The sequence below is a fragment of the Pelodiscus sinensis genome, chromosome 1 (assembly GCF_049634645.1).
Source record: "Pelodiscus sinensis isolate JC-2024 chromosome 1, ASM4963464v1, whole genome shotgun sequence".
Lineage (NCBI taxonomy): Eukaryota > Metazoa > Chordata > Testudines > Trionychidae > Pelodiscus > Pelodiscus sinensis.
Genome location: NC_134711.1, coordinates 91,887,117 through 91,908,038, shown reverse-complemented (window position 1 = coordinate 91,908,038; position 20,922 = coordinate 91,887,117). Strand labels below are relative to the sequence as shown.

The window sequence follows — 20,922 nt, the reverse complement described above, 5'->3', positions numbered from 1 at the left end:
AACAAGACAGTCTCAATGTTTTAGAAGGTCTTAATGTCAGTTAAATGTGGCATATGAAGACTTCCTCATTATGTGGTACAAAAGTATGATTGGGATGACCCATGTAACTCACTCACGGATTCACGACTCACAACAAATAAAAGTCATCCTAACCTCAGGCCAATCACCTAGTTCACATACTTTGGAATTCACATGTGCCTGAACATTCGCACACACTGACCTCCACCCAGGCATATGTACTTAACTACATAACTTGTATCAACATGTTAGAATTCTGTGGCTCCTATCAGATACCACTAGACTGCACATCAACTAGCTGCATAACAAATACATGTCCAAATGCGGCTTCTCATTGTTCAGTCCTGTAGAGGGATAACAATCTGAATACTCATGAGATTCTGTCCATTCATCATTTCCTTTCTAAACAGCTATCAGTACACGCAGTTAAACAAAAGACAGAAAAATCAAGCTGGAACATGAACATTTTTTCTGTAATGGTGAGAGCCTGACTTCAGGTAGTGGGATTATTCCTACTAAGTGCACATTCAGGGGATGATCCCTTGGCTATGCACATAAACAGAGTACATTGTGGAAGATTAAATTGTGTACAGAGTGACACAATTTCCTGATTTCAATTAATCTTAAACTCAGAACAAGCAAATCCTGTCTCCCTCCACCTAACACACCACATGCCTCCTCTTTTGCCCTTCCTATTGGTCACACCTCAATTACCCTTTCTGCTATTACTTACTCCCCACTCCTTACTAACCAAATACACACAGTCATCCTGAAAGAGAGCTCCCTATCCCCCCTCAATTCAGGATTGGCAATAAATCCCTTTTACCCGAAGCCGCAGTTTCATCCTCCCAGAGTTTTTTCTGCTCTATTAATTTCTATTGTCCCTTTCCCTGCCCTGTTTTTTCAGTAGACTGACCCACATAATAACAGGCGAGCATCCCACAACCAGTCTTTTTTGGAAAAAGACAGGAATCGAGAGAGGAGGAGGAGTCGTTCCCCCCCCCCCCCCAACCTTCCAGTCCCTCTTTTAAAATTGGATAAAAGCATGTGTGTGGCAGGGCATGTCCAGTTCTCACATCGCAGCCAGCCCCAACCCACATATACACTCCAGCCTTGTCCATCAAATCAGAGGTTCCATGATAGCAGGTGAGAAGACAATTAAAAAATAGTGTTTGAAATGAGCATTTACAAAACACAACAGGAGGTTTCCCTTCAATTTTCCAAATTCTCAAAGAAAATATCTGACAGGAACTTAACCCAGATTCTCTTTCACTTAATAACATACCCCTTTCCACATAGCTCCCATTCTTTTTTGAGAAAAGATGAAAGGTCTAAGAGGGTTGACTATAATTTGTCAATAGCATTTAAACAGGCCAGTGTGAAGTCAAAAGGAAAACTGTTCAGCTAGTGACAGCTACACATTAAGATGCACAAGGCAGCAATATATTCATATTAAAACAGGCATTTACTCCAATTACTACCCAAGATCTCCCATACAAGATCAAGCCATCATTTTATCAAACAGCTTCTAATGCCTCAGAACAAACTGGACACCTCATTATGCACTTAATCTAATGTGAAGTGATGTACATGGAGGAGAGCAGGGGGAAGACCACCCCTTCTGATTCCTGTGGCATGAGATTCCCTGATGCAAAGGTGCTAAAATACTACAGTGATGATATGCATACTACAGTGATGAATTATTAGGAAAGGGATAGAAAATAAGACAGAATATCTTACTGCCCCTGTATAGAACTATGGTACGCCCGCATCTTGAATACTGTGTACAGATGTGGTCTCCTTGCCTCAAAAAAGATATTTTGGCCTTGGAAGGGTTCAGAAAAGGGCAACTAAAATGATTAGGGGGTTGGAACGGGTCCCATATGAGGAGAGGTAAAAGCAACTGGGACTTTTCAGTTTAGAAAAGAGGAGACTGAGGGGGATATGATAGAAGTCTATAAAATCATGAGTGGTATTGAGAGGGCCCATAAAGGAAAGTTATTTATTAGTTCCCTAAATAGAAGAACTAGAGGACACCAAATGAAATTAATGGGGAGCAGGTTTAAAACTAATAAAATAAAGTACTTCTTCACACAGCGTGTAGTCAACCTGTGGAACCCCTTGCCAGAGGAGGCTGTGAAGGCTGGGACTATAATAGAGTTTAAAGAGAAGCTAGATAATTTCATGGAGGTTAGGTCCATAAAAGGCTATTAGCCAGGGGATAAAATGGTGTCCTTGGCCTCTGTTTGTCAGAGGCTGGAGAGAGATGGCAGGAGACAAATCGCTTGATCATTGTCTTCGGTCCACCCTCTCTGGGGCAACTGGTGTTGGCCACTGTCGGTAGACAGGATACTGGACTAGATGGACCTTTGGTCTGACCCAGTGCGGCCGTTATGTCCTAGAAACATGCCTACAAATAAAGTCAAATGTCTTAAAAGCCCTCAAGAGCAACCACTTCAAATGCTTGTTCTTGTTACAATCGGTAATAACATTTGTCGTCATGTATGCCAAGAAAAGGAAAAAACGGAGCTCAATACATGGCCTCAGTAATTCCCAAGAATACTGGGTCCCACCTATTTCTTCAGTCCTGTTCCCCCATCCTCTGTCTCTCCCTCACTAGATCAAGAACATCGTAAAAGATCAAATTGTATCATGAACGACAAATTTCCAATAGCAGAATCAGGACTCCATGAGCTCTTGGAGGGAGAGTTCTTTCCCTTTACATACTACAAAACTAAATGTGTTCATGTCACACTTTTTTTTAAACTAGCTAAAATCAGCCATTGCTTTAGTTAAGATGACATCCTTTAAATACTTAAGTTCAGGTGTTGAAAAAGCAGAATTGGCTTGAAGGTAGAAGCTATTCTCAGATCTCAACAAGGATAACAGAAAAAGACAGTATCAATGGGCCCACCTCAGGCAAACATTCAACAAAAGTCTCTTAGACCCACCCCCACTTTCCCAGGACTACTTGCACTGTCCAAGGGGCTGGAATCAGTTTAATCTTTTCTACCAGCAACAGCACAGCAGGCTAGAGAGGGTGAAGATCTGTGAAAAAGTAAAAGGTATTGTTTGTCAAGCTGATCGACACTAAGGCATATAGCGATAGATCTTGAAGCAATCCTGCGGTCCCCACCTGCGCAATAATACTGCATTTGCTAGCCACAGCAACTTTATGCTGGGACAGGAGATGAGGGTGGCAGATATTAAGCCCAATATTTTCAGACATGGCTATCCGAGTAACTCCTTTGACTTATGCACCTAAACAGGAATTTAAGCAACTAACTTTAGGCAGCCAAATTTGAAAATTTCTGCCTCAAATGCTATATAAAAGTTACTGCCATTTGACAGTGAGAAAAAACTAGCTAGGAGGCTCAATCCACTCTAACAGGGGAGGTGGCCACAACAGCCTAAACAACAATCACAATTAACATTAACTGATAGTCTTGTTGACAAAAGACACACAGAGGCAACAAAGAATTGATGAGCCATGGAGCCAGAAACACCTGCCTCATCTGTTATACGAGATGGTTCATCTAGAGGCAACAAGGACACAGCTTACAGTGCTGCTGCCAGCACTGTACAGGCAGTCCCCAAGTTACGCGGATCCGACTTATGTCGGATCCGCAGTTACGAACGGGGCTTTTCTCGCCCCGGAGGGCAGGAGCGGCGGGACGCCCAGATGCGCCGCGGTCCGCCACCCCCGTCCTCCGGGGCGAGAAAAGCTGCTCCCCGTCTCCCTGGTCTGCAGGGAGACGGGGAGCAAAGTCTTGGAGCATGCCCGCAGTGGGACAGCCCGGGCGCGCTTGAGCTGTCCCCCTGCAGGCATGCTCCGCGGCTTTGTTCCCCGTCTCCCTGGTCTGCTGGGGGGGAGGGGTGCAGCTACTGCCCCCCCCCCAGCTGACCAGGCTTTTCTTGCCTACCCCTGGGGTAGAGCAGTGGGGGCTGCCGGGTTGGTCCCACAGCGCCGCTCCAGACCAACCCGGCAGCACCCCAGCTGCTCTGCCCCAGGCGTCCTGATTCAGCCGCTGCTGGTCAGTTTCTGCAGCAGCTGAATCAGGATGCCTGGGGCAGAGCAGCTGGGGTGCTGCCGGGTTGCTCCAGTAGCGCCGAGGAGCCATGGTACTGGAGCAACCCAGCAGCACCCCAGCTGCTCTGCCCCAGGCATCCCCAAGTCAGCCGCTGCTGAAACTGACCAGCGGCTGACTACAGGAAGCCTGAGGCACAGTTGCTCTGCCCCAGGCTTCCTGGAATCAGCCGCTGATCAGTTTCAGCAGCAGCTGACTTGGGGACGCCTGGGTTTCTTAAGTTGAATCTGTATGTAAGTCAGAACTGGCGTCCAGATTCAGCCACAGTTGAAACTGATCAGTTTCAGCAGTGGCTGACGCCAGTTCTGACTTACATACAGATTCAACTTAAGAACAAACCTTCAGTCCCTATCTTGTACGTAACCCGGGGACTGCCTGTACCTGAACTGCAGATAAACTGACAACAGCTACCGTAGACTCTTGAGCAATCAATTCAGCAGTTTCTAATAGTGCTAAATTCATGTTTTTAAAATCCTATGAGTAGAATGGGGAAGCATCAGTCGTTAGGATGTAGGTAGACCCATTCTCAAGGCTTTACTACCACTCTCTATGCACTACACTGCAGTTATTCATTTGTTTCTAAACTGTAGAGATTGCCTTTTTCCACCAAATCAAGCTGGGGACAACATCCGGAGGAGAAAGAAGAGTCTCTTTAGCGAGGAAGCAGGAATGCAAGACAATGACAATCACTTTCTGCTCTTGGTCACCCCCTGTTATACAGCTGGCTGATCATAGAGGACCTCTCAGGGTCCCTTTCTACTCTACCTTCCCCTCTCCTCTTCCACAAATGAGGCGGCAAGACCAAGTAAACCCTAGACCATTCCTAACAGGCATTTGCCTAACCTGGCTCTAAAATCCTCCAACGATGAAGATTCCATAGCTTCCCTTGATAATCTCTTCCAGTACTTACTATCCTTATAGTTGAAAAGATTTTCCTAACATTTAACCTAATTCTCCCTTATTGTCGGGATGCATGGTCATTAGTGGATACAATTAAAACACGTCAATGTAAGAGTTATCTACAGCTTTTGCACAAGAGATGATAGACCTTCTTGCAACCTAGAAGATACTGACATTAGACGTTGGAGTAATTATATAGCGTAATATTTTTAGATTCTTAAGTATGTTAGAAAATGGTGAATGATACATATTGCTTATTTACTAGGTAACTTTCGCTCATGATTTATGCCAACCAGCATTAGGAAGGTAATCTTCTATGTTATGTAATTTGTTTATTTTTATTAAAGGAAACCACCTTTCATGTTTTGAATATGCAAACTTCTCTTATCAAAACATTCCACATTGACAACTAAATGATTTGTTAAAAGAATATAGGGATTAACTGCAGTCAGTGAATTAAAACTGATTATTTCGAGTCCCAATGGGAAAATTTTCATATGTACCTAAGTAAAAGCAACTGTGATTTAAGTTCCTACCTGCCTACATCTCTTGTAAATAAGACCTTCTCCTACATTCAGCCTATCTTTCAAATTTTTTAAAACTAATAGCTCTCATTCCCTCCCTCCTCATTTTAGTCACTTTAATCACGTTTCTTCTGTTTTAAAAAGTATTACCATTTAAACAATTAAAAAAAACGATTTTAAATAAAAAGATTTAATTGTATTCACACTAGATTGCCGAATATTAAGCCAATCGTTTCTAGTAATACCTTCCGTCGACATGAAGAACAACTGATCCCTGTCTTCCTTATAATATCCCTTAACATAGTTGAAGATTTATCACATGGGTTCCCAAACTGAGGAGAGTGAAGAAATTGCAGGGGGGGGGGGGGGGCACGAGGCAACCCTCCCCCCCCCCCCCCCGTCAATCTCCCCCTCCTCTAAGTTTTGCTGCTATTTTTGTTTCTTGTCCCCGGTCAGTTCCTTTCCCTTCTCCCCCTCAACAAGTTTTGCTGGTTTTTTTGGGGGGGAAGGGGGTTCTTAAAAAGGGGGCAGGATGCCAAAAAGTTTGGGAACCACTGATTTAACAGGTTCCCCCCCCCCCCCAGTCTTCTTTTCAAGACTAAATGTGTCTTTTTTAAATCTTTCCCAGTAAGTAAGGTTTTCTAAACCTCAATTTTTGTTGCTCTCCTCTGCATTCTCTACAATTTGCTCACATCTATCCTAAAGTGTAACATGTAGAAATGGGCCCAGTACTCTGAGGCCTCACTGGTGGGAAAACTAGCTTCTGTGTCTTATATAAGACACTCCTGATCCCTCAAATATTGTTGCTGTCACTGATCAGTGACTGCCTTGAATGGGAGGATAGGTGGGAAGATAAAAATTCAATACCATCTATTGTGTGGTGTAAAGAACTTTGGATGCTGCAGGCAGAATGTTATTTATTCCCCCTTTCAAGTTTCCGGTAAATTATGCACCTCAGGGGTTATAAAGGCATTGTCATGCCCAGCTGCAGCAAGGTTCTCAGGGACTTGTCTGCATAAAACGTCGTCCCTGGATACAGGTTGCTCGGTTGCCTACTCAGCCACTCCACTTGCACTAGAACAAAAAACCACCACACAAACAAAAGCACCCTGTTTTTTAACTAGCAAGAGACCTATATATAGAGTAGATCTTCTCAATCCTCATTCCAACTGATACTAACGTATCAGCACCTACTAGCAGCCAAGTTCCCCCAACCCTCCTGAACTTCTCGCCCATCCATGACCCTGCTGATTAACTCCTCCCCCTCCCAGTGCCTCCTGCCCACAGTGAAAAGCTGTTTTGTAGCGTGCAGGACACATGTGGGGAGGGGGCAGATGGTGCACACTGGAAAGAAAGGATAGAAAGAGGCAGGCTGGGAGCGGGGGTGGGGTGGGGTGGGGTGGGGCAGGGTGAAACACCCCAGCTAGAAGGGAAGTCAGCATGTATAAAGGGGTGTTCGGAAAACACTGCTCACTAGTCAGAAGTCCTCTTAAACACTGCGTAAGCAAGTTCTGCCACAATGACTTTCAGGGTACAGAACATGCAGCACCTAGATGCCTGCCTCAACGTCTCCCTCTTAATTTTTAGACTATAACCAGAAAAGCTTTACTAAGCGCTGGGGTTTGGTCACAGCTGCTGTCGAGTTTTTATGACTATTTTAGTTAAATATTTTGTTTACATTATTTTATGACTATAATCAGATTCAGACTACTTTAACCGAGTCACAAGTATGTCAGAAAGCTGCTCTTCCAGCACAGAAGAGCAGAGACCAAAGGATCACAAGAGGAGAAAGAGGGATAAAATGATAGCATCTAAAGGCAACAGAAACGGTAAAACAGACAGGCTGGAAAGACAGTAGAACACTAATTCTAGAACATCCAGATCTTCAAGGGGCTGATGTCAGGGTGCAGTTACTAAAGCTCTCAAAGAGAAAAGAGGCTTTTATTTCTAAACCTCCATGTACAATTACACACAGAAGCATCAGCACAAGAGCAGTCAGTGGTGTTCATATGCATAAGAAAGTTTTTATAGCAGGGGTGGCCAAACTGCAGCTTGCAAGCCACATGCAATTCTTTTATCATTATTGTGGCTCACAAAACACCCTCAAATATCTCCTCCAGTCTCCACCTACCAGATATTGGGGGGGGGGGACCTTTGCCTTGCAGCGAGGTGGCCAGAGAGGAGCTTCTGCCAGGACTTGGAGCTTCATCAGGAGCAGGGCTCGGCACCTGCCAGGGCTTAGGGCTCTTTCACAGAGCTGAAGCCCTGAGATCTCAGATGATCACTGGCTTTTGCGAGACTCAGAGTCAGTAAGTTTGGCCACCCCTCTTCTACAGCACAGCAGCAATTACTAGAGCCCTGCAAGTCTGCAGCTATTAAGGATGTAAAATAGCATTTAATCAGTTAACTGGTTAAATATTACATTTAATTGCTTAAACAAGATCCAGGGGTGGGGAGGGGGGTCCAGCTGAGCTGGAGCAGCTGGAGCTGCAAGTGGGGGCTGCTCCGGCCAGGCTGGAGTGCCCCAGTTTGTGGTCTGAGCAGGGAGCTGCTCTAGTCCAGGTGGGCCCACTATGCTGTGGGCTTCTCTGGCAAGCAGGCCCACCACAGGCAGGGGCTACTCCAGCCAGGCTGGGCTGGAGTGCCCCCAGCCTGTGGTGCAGCAGGCCTGGTTGGGCTGGAGCAGTCCTCCTCCACCCTGCTTGCATCAAGTGAGGGGCAGTTCAGCTGAGCTGGACCACCAATTAACCATAACCAGTAAGCATCACCTGGTTAAGGGTGATGCTTACTGGTTAGCCAGTTAACCACAGACATCCCTACTAGGTTTAAAGAAAGCCTCCTGAGGCGCCAGAACCACCTCACCTGGCTCCTTTCAATCCAGAGGAGTAGTGGCTGTACTCCAAAGCCTTCCCAAAAAGCCATGCCCTTCACCCTGAGAGAAACTCCACAATCCTGTGGAGAAAACTCACTTCCACCATTTGTACCTGTCATCTTGCCCTTTCAGTCATTACCCAAAATTCATGACCACAGGTGAGGATGGAGAAATAGACTGACCTGTAAACTGAGAGCTTCATTGGAGTGATCCCACTTCAACACCACAGATGGGTACAGCGCTTGCATCACTGTTGCCACTGCACCAATCCACCAGTCAGTCTCCTGCTCACAGTCAGTCACGAACAAGATCCCTTAGATACTTAACACTCTTGCACTAATGGCAGCTGCTCCCCACTCACCTGGAGAGAACAGCCCACTTTCTTCAGGAGAAGAGCAAGACCTCTTATTTCTCATCCCAGCAGCTTCACACTCAGTAGTTAAATGTCCTAATTTAAAGGATATAGATCCCTTTAAAAAAAAAAAAAAGAGCACAGGCAGTAGTAAAAGGTGTATTGTCAGTAGGCCATATTTTACTCCCATACACACACACCTGATTGTTCCTTGCAGAACATTCTCCAGTGCTCAGTCTACTTTCAGTGATTTGAAAGGCATCCGAGAAGTAGCCACAGTAAACTCCTGCATGACAGACAAGTGAGAACGCTGGTCTTACCTGACTTCAATATTACCATTACAAGAATAGCACTGTGGATTAAGGCACAGCCCAGTATACCTGAGTTTACCTCTGTTCTGCTACAGACTTCCTGTGTGATCCAGGCAAGTCATGTAGTTTCTCTATAACTTGAAGAATTAGCATGTGACAAGCTGAGATATAAATCTCTCTCACACTAGTCTGCTGTGCACGGTCTGTGTGGACCCTGCTGCTGCACACTAAAAGCTCAGGAGCATGCTTTGCTCTACTCCACTTTGAAACTTGCACAGGCAAAAGGTGGCTAAGGCTACAGGGAAGCTCAGTCCTCCCCTATCTAGCTCTACCTTGTCATTTTTTTAGCCACTCAGCTCTGACAGACAAGCCCCCACATCTGGTGATGCCAGAGCCAGGAAGGGGGCAGTGGGAAAGGAAGGCCCTGCCACAGTCCCAACAGGGCATGCAGGCTCCTGGCTCTCAGCAGCACTGCCCAGGAAGTTAGATGTTTCAAGAGAACCATTTGCAGAAGGCTTTGCCAAGCAGGGAGGCTCAGGTGCAGTGTCTGGAGCAGACCAAGTGGAAGAGGAACTGTGGTGTCCAGGGAGTCACAGCAGGTGAGCAGGAGAAACCTATTAAAATATCAAGCCTGGAGGGGTTCCAAAGAGAAGAAATTGGGAGTTGCCATGGAGCAGAGGGTTGAGTCCCCTGGTTGAGGATTGGGATGAGGTTTGCAAGGACAGAGCAAGAGTCCCAGGGGAAGAAAGGAAGTCTGATGCCCCACATCCAATGACACTAGGACCAGGAAGGTGGCAGGTGGGTGGAGACACTGTGAGGGGAGGGTCCTGTCTGCACAAAGGCTGCATGTCAAGTAGGGATGCAAAACATGGTTTAAAAATAACCATGTAACCATTAAAATACTAGCAGTAAATAGGTACATGAATGGGTAAATAGTTAACTGGTTACCCGGCAAACATCACTCTTGATTACCAGTTAACTGGCAGCGCCCCTTCCCCCCTACATTTGGCCAGGAGCCGGATGAAACAAGTTAACCTGTTAAATGTAACATTTAGCCAGTTAACTGATTAAACGGAATTTTACACCCTTAGCAGTTATACAGTTATCACACACTGCAGGCTATGCAGTATAAGGCTTATACTGCACAGCCCACTGTGTAGCCGGCTCCCCAGGAGTGGGGCACCCCAGGCACACCCACTCCAACAGCTGCCCCCACTCCCAGGGAGCCAGCTGCACTGTGGGCTCTGCAGTATAAGCTTTATACTGCACAGCCCACAGTGTGAACTGGCAGCCGGGAGCTGGCACACGCCAGCAAAGAGTTTAACCAGAATGGAAAACAATAAGCGCAGGCTTATCCGTTAACTATTTAACTAGTTACACTCTTACATCTCTAATGTCAAGTGACACTGTTTGGCTTTCACTACTCACAAGTTTGAGAGCGCCCTTGGGCCAGAAAGGGGAGCTAAACCCAATCCTGCGGGACAAGAGCTGCCGCTGTGGGTGAGCACAGAGCAGGAAGCCTCAGCCAAAAAATATTTTCACAAGCTGCTTATGGAAATTGGAGATGATCAAAGTGCACTAGAGAATTTTTAGTGTTGCAGCAGGGTCCATATGGACAGTCAAAAAAAGGCAAGCTAGCATGAGGGAGACTGACAACACATCTAGCCATTCACTGGTTGTACAGACAAGCAGTGTTCCCTGTAAGTTGAGAGCTTGGGCAACCACTCGGGAGAGATTCAAATGCCATCCAGATGATGAACAACAGAGCACCCACAGCCAGCAGCATGTGTTTCTACTGATGGTGCACATGTGCACATCTCAGTGCACATAATAAAGTTTATTCTGCACATGGATGGAAAAATTAGAGGTCATATTGTAGACAAGCCTTTAAACTTCCTGTAGTTTAGCGCCTCGTCTATAAAATGGGGATACTCACTCTCACCAGTCTTGTTTATTCAGACTGTATTCTCTTCAGCACAGGGACTCTCTTTTGCTATGTGCTAGGTGCTGCACAAACACAGCTGGCTCCTAAACTAAGCTGGTGCTAAATAAAAATCCAAAATAAAATTTATTCTACAAGCTATTTCTGTCATTAGCAAGAGCTTTTCGACTTCCTCTGAACTGCTGGGAATAGAAACAGACATCTCTTCTTTGGAGCAGGCAGATAAAGAAAGGGTCCTCTCTCAATATCTATTAGTGTGAATATAACCCATTTTAAATAAGGCCACATGAAAAAAATAGATTCCCATCCATAGGACTCAAAAGGCTATTAGTTTAAGACTAATATAACTAGAAAAAGCACTTTACTAAAACCACCCCAATAGAACTGTGCAGAGAAAAGTAATTCCATTTCACAGAGGGCTGATTGAAAATTGGTTTTATTCTCATTAGGAAACAAAACCAAAAGTCTCAACATTCTCTGCAAAAGGGAATGAAGCAGAGGCTCTGTACCAATACACCTGATGGGTAGCTCCAATGCCACAGGCCCTGGAAGCCCAAGCTCTCCAGATTGCTAGGCAAGTTGCAGGGTAGCCAGACAGTTCAGTTTCACCAAATTCTCTGCCAGCTGACCTATCTCCACAGAACATTTTGATTTTTCCAACCAGCTCCACACACACCAAGTCCCCTCCATTTTTGCTATGTCTTTTTTTTTTTTTTTTAAGTATTCCATATGATCATGTGTATGGATTTATACCAGCACTACATTTTCAATAATTTTCCTTAGTTATCCCAGCTCCATACAAACACCTGTTATGCAGCACATGCACTAAAGGTTTTTAAAGGAAGCTCTCTGCAGCGTTCAGATCTTTTTCTGGAGTTACAGTTAATCAGAACCCAGTGTGGTATAAATTTTCCAATTATTCATTCTAACGTTCACCACTTTGTATCTGCCAGGACTGGATTTCATTTTACCTAGCAACTGAAGTCCTAAGAGAACAGTAGTGCTCTACTAGATAGGCTAAGTTAAAGGCAATAGAAGTACTATAGGTTCATACTACTGTTCCTCTCGGTGCCTACTATCAGAACTCATTGTGTATGTGCTGTCTACAGCATTTATTACCACCATATGCCACAAGCACCATTCACCATATACAGTGTACATTAAACAAGCTATATATGCACAACCCCCTTTTGTTCTAAATACATGCCTTCTAGATCTACATCTCATCATATTAGTCAGATGTATGCTTTTAATACAGTTTACATGGCATGTCACAGGCCATTCCACATTGTTATGCCACAGAACCCTGTGCCATTATACATTATGCAGTGCAATTCAGAACCAAGCTGCACCACACAACACCATGCTATATAATTCAGTGTCACTCAGCACCACGCCAGGTCACCCCATGAGTCAATCACTACCAGCTAGGATCAACCCAGTACCACACACTGTGCCACCCAGCACCTTTAGTATCCAAGCATCACATTTTGCCACTCAGCACCCTGCGCCATGCCAACCAGTACCACTCTGTACATCCCAGCACTACACCGTGCACTCTAGTTTCCAACACCCGAGCATGCCTCCCAGCACCACTCCACATGGACTGCCCTGTACCATGCCATCCAGCCCATCATGCCAACAAGTAGCATCCAGCAGCACCCGGCAGCGCTGCGCTGTAGCGAGCAGCACCACGTTGTACCAGCCCGCAGCTCACTAGCCAGCATCACGTTGTGCCACACTCCGCACCGTGCCGATCAGCGCCCCGCCAGCCAGGGCTCTGTCTGTCCCGTGCCCCGCAGCACGGTGCCGGGCCAGCCAGCACCACTCTGCACCAGCCCGCGCCGGGGCCCCCCCCCCGCGCTACTGCCCAGTGCCAGCCCGCGTCCCGCCCCGTCTCACCGTGCGGCCGGGCCGGGCGCTCCCCCCGGGGCCGCTCTGTCCCGCTCGCTCGGGGGAGGGGCCCTCACGAGCCCATGCCGCGGCCGCGCGCCCCCCGGCGGCTCCCTGGGTGCCCAGCCGCTCCTGGGGCCGGGCCCGAGCCGGCGTCTGTATCTGTGCCGCGGCCCGGGGAAGCTAGGAGCCGGGCCTCGGGGAGGCAACGCTGCGCAGGCGCAGAGAGCGCGCGAGGCCCCGCCCCGGGGAGGAGGGAGGAGCGAAAGGATGACATCACCAACGCGCTCTTAAAAGGGCAGCGCCTCTTTACTTCCCCCGCCCTCCAGGGGCTCTTAAAGGGGCAGTGCTCCCCTTCCCCCGTGACCCTCCCCCCAGCTCCGAAGCACTCAGCAGCAGAGGCGGTGTGAGGCTGCGAATGCCCAGCCAAGGTCTTTTAACAGGGCTCGTGCCCCGCCTGGTTGCCTAACGGAGGAGGCGGGGGCGGGGCTCACAGGACGAATCAGGGAACCCAGTGTATTTACTCCAGGGTGCAAGCCGCACCCATGCGGGGCTGAGGCATCCCCGCTCTGCCCCCCGGGGGAAACTCACCAAGTTGTGCCGCCCTCTAGGCGCTCCCCGTCACAGCCCCAGTCCAGCAGCCTCTCTGCCAGCCCCAGGTTTATTGCAATACATTCCCACTACTGGGTTAGTTAGTAATTTAGCCCTCTAGATTCCAGCTATATCGGTCTGGCGCCCCGCAGCGGGGCGCTATAAACCAGCCTGCTCCCTTACACACTGGAATAATTTTTAAAGACTATTTTTGTAGAAAAATACACTTCAGTGAGTATAAATGTAGAATCTTAAAGTCAGCAATGACTACAAAAGAAAGCAAAATGCAGGACAATGTAGCACTTTAAAGACTAACAAGATGGTTTATTAGATGATGAGCTTTCGTGGGCCAGACCCACTTCCTCAGATCAAATAGTGGAAGAAAGTAGTCACAACCATATATACCAAAGGATACAATTTAAAAAAATGAACAAATATGAAAAGGACAAATCACATTGCAGAACAGAAGGAGGATGCGGGGGGGGTGGGAAGGGGGAGGAAGGAAGGTAAGTGTCTGTGAATTGCTGATATTAAAGGTAGGGAGAGTGGGATGTTTGTGAGTTAATGGTATTACAGGTGATAATTGGGGAAACTGTCTTGATAATGGGTGAGAAAGTTCAAAGACTTGTTAAGTCCCTGGTGGTAAGTGTCGAATTTTAACATGAATGACAGTTCAGAGGATTCCCTTTCAAGTGCAGATGTAAAAGGTCTTTGTAGCAGAATGCAGGTGGCTAAGTCATTTAGAGAGTGTCCTTTCTGGTTAAAGTGGCAAGAAACTGTTTTCTCTTTGTGATCTTGTCTAATATCTGTTTTGTGGGCATTAATCCTTTGACGAAGTGTCTGAGATGTTTGTCCAATGTACATAGCAGACGGACACTTTCGGCACATGATAGCGTAGATTATATTTCTGGATGCGCAGGAATATGTGTTCTTGATCTTATAACTCACTTGGTTAGGTCCAATAATGGTATCAGCAGAATGAATATGTGGACAAAGCTGGCAACGGGGTTTGTTGCAAGGGAACAAAAGAAAGAGAGTTAAGCTGAACACTAGCTAGTGCTTTTAAAAAAAACATAGTACAGGTTGAATCTCTCTCCACCGGGATTGAGTTGCTGTGGTCCAGCAACTGGTTGGTCCAGGACCAGAGTCTCCCAGGGCAGGGCTGGTGGCTAGGAGCCTTGCAGTAGGGCTGGAGACCATGAGTGGGGCTACCCTATGGTGGCAAAACTGGGAGCCTAGCAGTAGAGCTGCCACTTGGTGGCGACACGGGCCAGCTGGAGCTCAGCAGCACAAGTGCCTAGTGGGACTGGCAGGTGACAGGGGCTGGAGTTTTGCAGGGGAACCAGCTGGCAGTATAACCAGGAACCTAGGAGCCCTGCTGCTGTGCTGCAGTGGAGCTGTCTGGCAGGGCTAAATGACTAAATGAATGGAGATACTTATCTCCTAGAACTTGAAGGGACTTTGAAAGGTCATTGAGTCCAGTCCTCTGCCTTCACAGCAGGACCAAGTACCATCCCTGACAGATTTGCCCCAGATCCCTAAATGGCCTCCTCAAGGACTGAGTACTCAGCCCTGGGTTTAGCAGGCCAATGCTCAAACCACTGAACTATCCCTCTCCACTTCTCTCCTCGCTGGTCTGCCACCCAGCAACACAGCTGGAGTCCAACAGCTGGGCTGCTGCCTAGTGGCACACCTGCCAGGTGGTACTGGGAGACAGTGGCACTGGGACTGGGTGCCCAGGAGCAGGGCTGGCGGATGGCGGGCTGCTACGATGGGGCCTGGAGCCCTCTGCATTGAAGGGCCAGCAGAGGACACTGGCAGCTAGGCTCTGATGGGGAGGGGAGGAGAGGGGAAGGAAGAATATTACTGGGGGAGGAAGAAATGACCTCTCAGGTCTATCAAAATCTCTTATGCAGACCAGTTAGGTCCCCAGGCTGCCAGATGAGGGAGGTCCAACCTCTAAAAAGTACTAACCCTTAACTAGATTTTTTTCCAAAGTAAAAATTTTACAACCAGCTACAAGCAACACTACTGACCAACTCAGCTCACATAGTCCACTTCATCTTGTGTAAAGGAAAGATGGCTAGGGAGACACAAATGGGGGGTGCTTAACTTCTCATTTTTTAAATTTCTGGCATAGTGGGTTTTAGGCAGGAATGCTCATGATACTGTCTACTTTTTGTTAGTCTCTAGGGCTATGTCTTGACTACATGGCTCCATCAATGGAGCCATGTAGATTAGACAGATAGGCAAAGGCAAATGAAGCCGCGTTTTAAATGATCACGGCTTCATTTAAATTTACATGGCTGCCGCGCTGAGCCGACAAACAGCTGATCAGCTGTTTGTCGGCTCAGCGCGGCAGCCATGTAAATTTAAATGAAGCTGCGATCATTTAAATAGCGGCTTCATTTGCCTTTGCCAAAAAAACAAATCTACATGGCTCCGTCGACGGAGCCATGTAGTTTAGACGTACCCTAAGGTACCACAGGACTGCTCATTTTTAAAAGTTACACTCTAACACAGCTACCCCTCTGAAATGCATTTTTCAGAGGCTTACTCCTCGATAAGTGTTCATCCCGGCTGTGAGGACAGAGGCCAAGAGTCAGGTGGTGAAGAATACTCCATGCTGCTGTTTGCTAAGATGCAGATCTGTTTGGTACTGCCCCCTTCCTTACCAACCACTGTTCGTTTGATCGATGATAGCACACCAGCTTTGATGACAGCTGGCTAGAGGCATCCAGCTTGTAATTTGTCTTTGAGAAGCAGCTTTACCTCTTCCTGGGACTTGTCTAGTAAACTGAAATCATGACAGAAGCATGTTTATGACTGTAACATTACATAGAGGGCTGCTACATACATTTCACCATAGTGTTGCACAGCAAGTTTTAGTCTTCAGATGATACCTCACAAGGCATATTTTGTACAAAGTTCACAATGATGTGGAGAGTGAGCAGAGAAGTGCATTGGGACACATTTAAGAAAATCATGAGTTAGGAGATTGGTGCTCCAGAAAAACCCAGCCTGAGGCAGGGGAACATGTTGTACAGTGCATTGAACAAACCTGTGAAGCCAGGATATAATGGACACTACTGTAGCACTCCCAGCACCTATGTGGAGCACCTGTAGGCTCCCCCAAATGTACCATAGGTCCCTCACTACATTCCAGAGGGGGTTGAGCCTTTCACAGCTTCCTTTCCTCACACTAGCTACTATTAAATTAGTTTTTAAAAGTGTTACTGCGCTCACTGTGTAATGCTCTGCCTGTAAAGGGGAAGAGGCCTTCCTCAGCCTTGGCATGTCCAGCTGTATAGTGGTCAGAGAGAGGAAACATTAGAACTGAGAATCAATTTGCCCTACTTTGGCTTTCTTTGGTTCCTGCTACCCAGTGGCTGATGCCATTAAACTATCCGTGCAACAAGTCTGTGTTAAACCCCCCTAGGCAGAGCACTGGACTAGGTTTAGGAGACCTAGGTTCTGTTCCTGACTCAGGCACCAAGTCACTTAGCCACTCTGTACCTCAGTTTTCCCTATCTGTAAAATAGAGCTTGTGATACTACCCTGCCCAGTTAAATGCCTCAAGATTTAAATAGGAAAAGCTATAGGTAAGAGCAACACATTACATCAGTATTACTGGTGTCCATTGAGCTTCCATCCCACCCACCCCACTGCCTGCTTATTTGCCACATCCCTTTTATGTGTTGCCACATAGTCTGAGCTCTTTCAGGCAGGGGCCTATTCATTTGCTATGTTTACACAGTGCCTAGAACAATGGGGCCCTGCAATAATCTAGCCCTCTGAACTACCACAGTCCAGATAATAAATACTGAATTAATTTAGATGCATGCTTATACAAAATGCCAAGAATTCCAAGCAGTGTGAGTAAGAATCCCCGCCTCTCATCAGAGCTGTTTTAACTCTCTAACTCTTGAGAGATCATTGCACTACTTCTGTCAAGTTAAATCACCCAGCCTAAACAGAACCTAGATTTCTTATAACAAAACAAGACACCAAACCCTTCTTGGGTCTATATTTTATGAAGTACCAGCCCAATTTGTGTATGTTTTATCTATAAAGAGGAAGTGCCTCCTCAGATGACCACAGATACTGTTTAAGAAGGACAGCATCACCCTGTGGCGCCCTGCATCCAGATGGCACCAGCTGTTTCACTATAAAATGAAGCTACCCCAATAAGTCTCTCTCCACAATCAGCCCAACTATTATTCGACTACACCTTGGTACCACTCTCCTTGCAAAAGCAAACACTCCTTCCTATTTTAAGAGGCACCCTTCATTATCCATTGAGCTGCAAACAGGCGCTTCTTAAAAGAATAGTATACCCTTCCCAGAACTATAACATGAAATACCACTAGAGCTATTTTATCTGAACTTGTCCAGATATACCTACCATTCACCACTTGCTGAAAAGATGTTTAGTCTCTTGTCCATTTCTATTCATTTCTCTCCTTTTGACACAACATATTTTGAGATGCTCTGAAACTCATCATCACAATTTTTATACATAAAAAACCAGCTGTTTCTCATGAGACAATAGATTCCCCACTAACCAAATAATTCCTCCCATTCCATGCCCATATAACTAGCTGATCTGTAATAAGACAATGCACACACCTATGTACATGCACATTCCTTCTCTGGTTGGTGAAAGGAATATTTAAGAATAACTCAGCCATGAGAAAGAATGCAGCAGTCTCCCAAACATTACAGCATCAAAGACAGAGGGAACAAGCAGATCACAAATTGCCAGGCCTACAAATTTTGGGAAGGGATTATTTAGATCTATGATCTGAAATCAGCAGTGGTTATAGCATGTACAACTGAATCTAGCATCACCTAAGATGACATTCTTTTGAGATGTATGTGTTTTAACGTCCAGGAAGTGTCTAAAGTGTTTTAGTATTCTCCAGATTGCATTTCCAGTGCCTCATACCCAAGCTCTTAGCACATTCTCCCTTTTCCTGCCCCAACCCATTGATAAAGTTTACTTCCACAATAATACATTTATTTACTGCGCTCACTATGTGGATATGACACTTACACACAAATGATGTAACTTTATAGAAAGGCTACAAGTGGCATGTGTGTATAATTATCTTCATATGCTCCTTACACATACAATCAAGTAATAGAATTGCTTCATGGAACTCTTTAGTAGCCTGTGGAACTTATCTCCACATGAAATTACTGAAGCAAAGAGCTTGGTAAGATTCTAACAAAGGTTAGTTGTTTCTTTACATTGGCAATGACACAAAGTCAGGATAGCGATGACAAAGGCTATTAATCTACCCATTCCATGGCATAACATCTGCTCATCAGTGTAACAGGAAGAAACTTACCTCCTCCACGTCAGCAATATTACACTGCCCACTTAGGCATTGTCTACACTTACCACTGCAAGGATTGACCTGCCGGGGGTTGATTTAGCAGACCCTGGTATCCCACTAGTGGGGATGCTTCAGTAACTCAAACTAAGGTTACTTTGACTCCAGCTCTGCTATTCACATAGTTGGAATTGCATCCTGTATTTTGGTATTGCCCCCTACTGTAGACTTAGCCTTAGGTGTGTTGAGACTGGACATAGGTTTTCCTCTGAAGCAGTCTGCATTGCCATTGTCAGAGACAGGCCAATGGACCAGAAAGATCATTGGTTTGGCCTCATGTGGTATTCTCTGTATATTTAATAAATGTTACACAAATGGAAGACAATCTGCCTGACTCTTCATCTTAGACTTTCCCCAGCCTCTTTAATTATTTTTAGCCTTTATGCCTCCTTTATTATGCATCAAGGCTGTCACACCACTCCCCCCCTCCTCACCCACCCCAATTTCACATGTGCAGGGAATTTTTAGTTAGAAATAGCAGGTCTTCCTGTTTGTTGGAGAACATTGGGATACTACTGGAGGAGAGAGATTGCGAGGCAGCTGCATCAAGAGCCATGCTCTCTTGCATTGCAACCAAAGACTCAGCCTCCACTTCTCCCTCATGTAGGAAGAGAGTGGCAGCACTATTCCGGAGACCAGTCTTGGGCCAAACCACTATTACACTCCTCCAAAGATCCAACCAAGGTACTTTGAGCAAAGAGAGGGATACAATAACTCCACAATGGACTTCTACATCTTTACAGAAACAGTAAGAGGAACGTTTTTCTCCTTTGCACTTCACCTTTCATACTTTCTGTGAGTTCCACTAACAGGGAGCCACAGAACCAAACCCAGCCCAGCTGTTCCTTTTTATCAAACTCCAGAGCAAAAGCCAAAGCTGATTAGCTCTGCTTTATTGCTAGTGAAAGCAAACAAGCCCATTTCTAACCTATTTCTCTAACAAGGATGATCAATCCCTAAGCAAATACGGTGGCTGTGTTTATTTTTTATTTTAAATTGCAAATTGCTATGCTATTCAGTGCCGCAGCAGGTCTCTGACAGCTGGTCCTCAGCCCCCTGCTGTCACAGACTCAATTCTTTTGTACAGTGGGTAAATACTACGGACATCTAGGTAATTTTAATTGAATTAATCTGAAGTTTCCTAGCATTCATTATACTGCTCTAAGCTTAAGTTACATTAAGAACTGCAACCTCTGAATGAGAAAGTTCCATTTTCATCAGATTAATTCCTTCCATGAGCAGATGGGAGTAGGCAAACCTGAAAGACTAAGTTATAGGAGAACAGTGGGGGGAAAAGAAAAAAAAAAAAAAAGAATCCTCCATCCAAGGCCAAGTGATAAAGTATAAACAGATTTTGATCCATCCCTAGGGAGTGTTGCTGTGCCTCAGGACTAGTGCTTTTCATCCATAAATCAGGGGACTTTACTGAGTCACGCAAGTTATCATCCCCACATAACCTGAACTTGCAGAAAGGCAGCAGTTTGGTGCTAAGTTACCAGTGTGCCTTCCACAGGAAACAGAAGCTAGAAGGAAAGAGTCAAGTTTCACTCTTATTACCTTGGAAAGCGCAGGGAGGGGAGCTACAGAGGTACCAAAAACACCCCACACATGACAGTTTCCTGTTATGGGGGGGACAAGTGCTAACACTCCATGGCTGCTATGCACACTTTCTGTGGCAGTAAGCTACCACATGGCCCAAGTTATATGCTCTGAGTTGAAAGTGCAGCCATCTTCACACAGCTAACAGATGGAGTTGGAAGGATTCATGCATTGACAGTCATTTATTCCCAGGGCTTACTTTTTACTTTTTTTTTTTTTTAAATCAACTTTAAAAAGCTGAGACTAGCAGGAAACTGAACTCTCATCTGGTTGTTTATTTAGACTGGTATAACTGCAGGAGTCTGTAATTAGAAATATTTCAATATTAAAATGAACTACCATGTAGGCGAGACAGTGAGAGCACCCCAAGAGCCAGACGCAGATATGGAAGAATCACTCTCAACAGCAGTTAAGCCTGACCAGGTACAAATCT

General features: G+C 45.9%; 1 protein-coding gene across 8 annotated transcripts in view; it reads right to left on the bottom strand.

The window, feature by feature from the left end:
* Positions 1-13,155, bottom strand: part of TMEM184B (transmembrane protein 184B) — a 57,048-nt gene extending 43,893 nt beyond the window's left edge. For 2 of the 8 annotated variants that reach the window (XM_075937008.1, XM_075937002.1), the window contains exons 1-3: positions 12,910-13,155; positions 8,955-9,040; positions 8,764-8,850 (exon numbers count right to left, since the gene is read on the bottom strand). The gene's annotated coding sequence lies outside the window, so the exon portion shown is untranslated. Of the gene's footprint in view, positions 1-8,763; positions 8,873-8,954; positions 9,041-12,909 lie in introns of all 8 variants that reach the window. The other 6 variants (XM_075936997.1, XM_075936980.1, XM_075937018.1 and 3 more) reach the window with 4 other exon arrangements.
* Between the last annotated feature and the right edge of the window lie 7,767 nt (positions 13,156-20,922).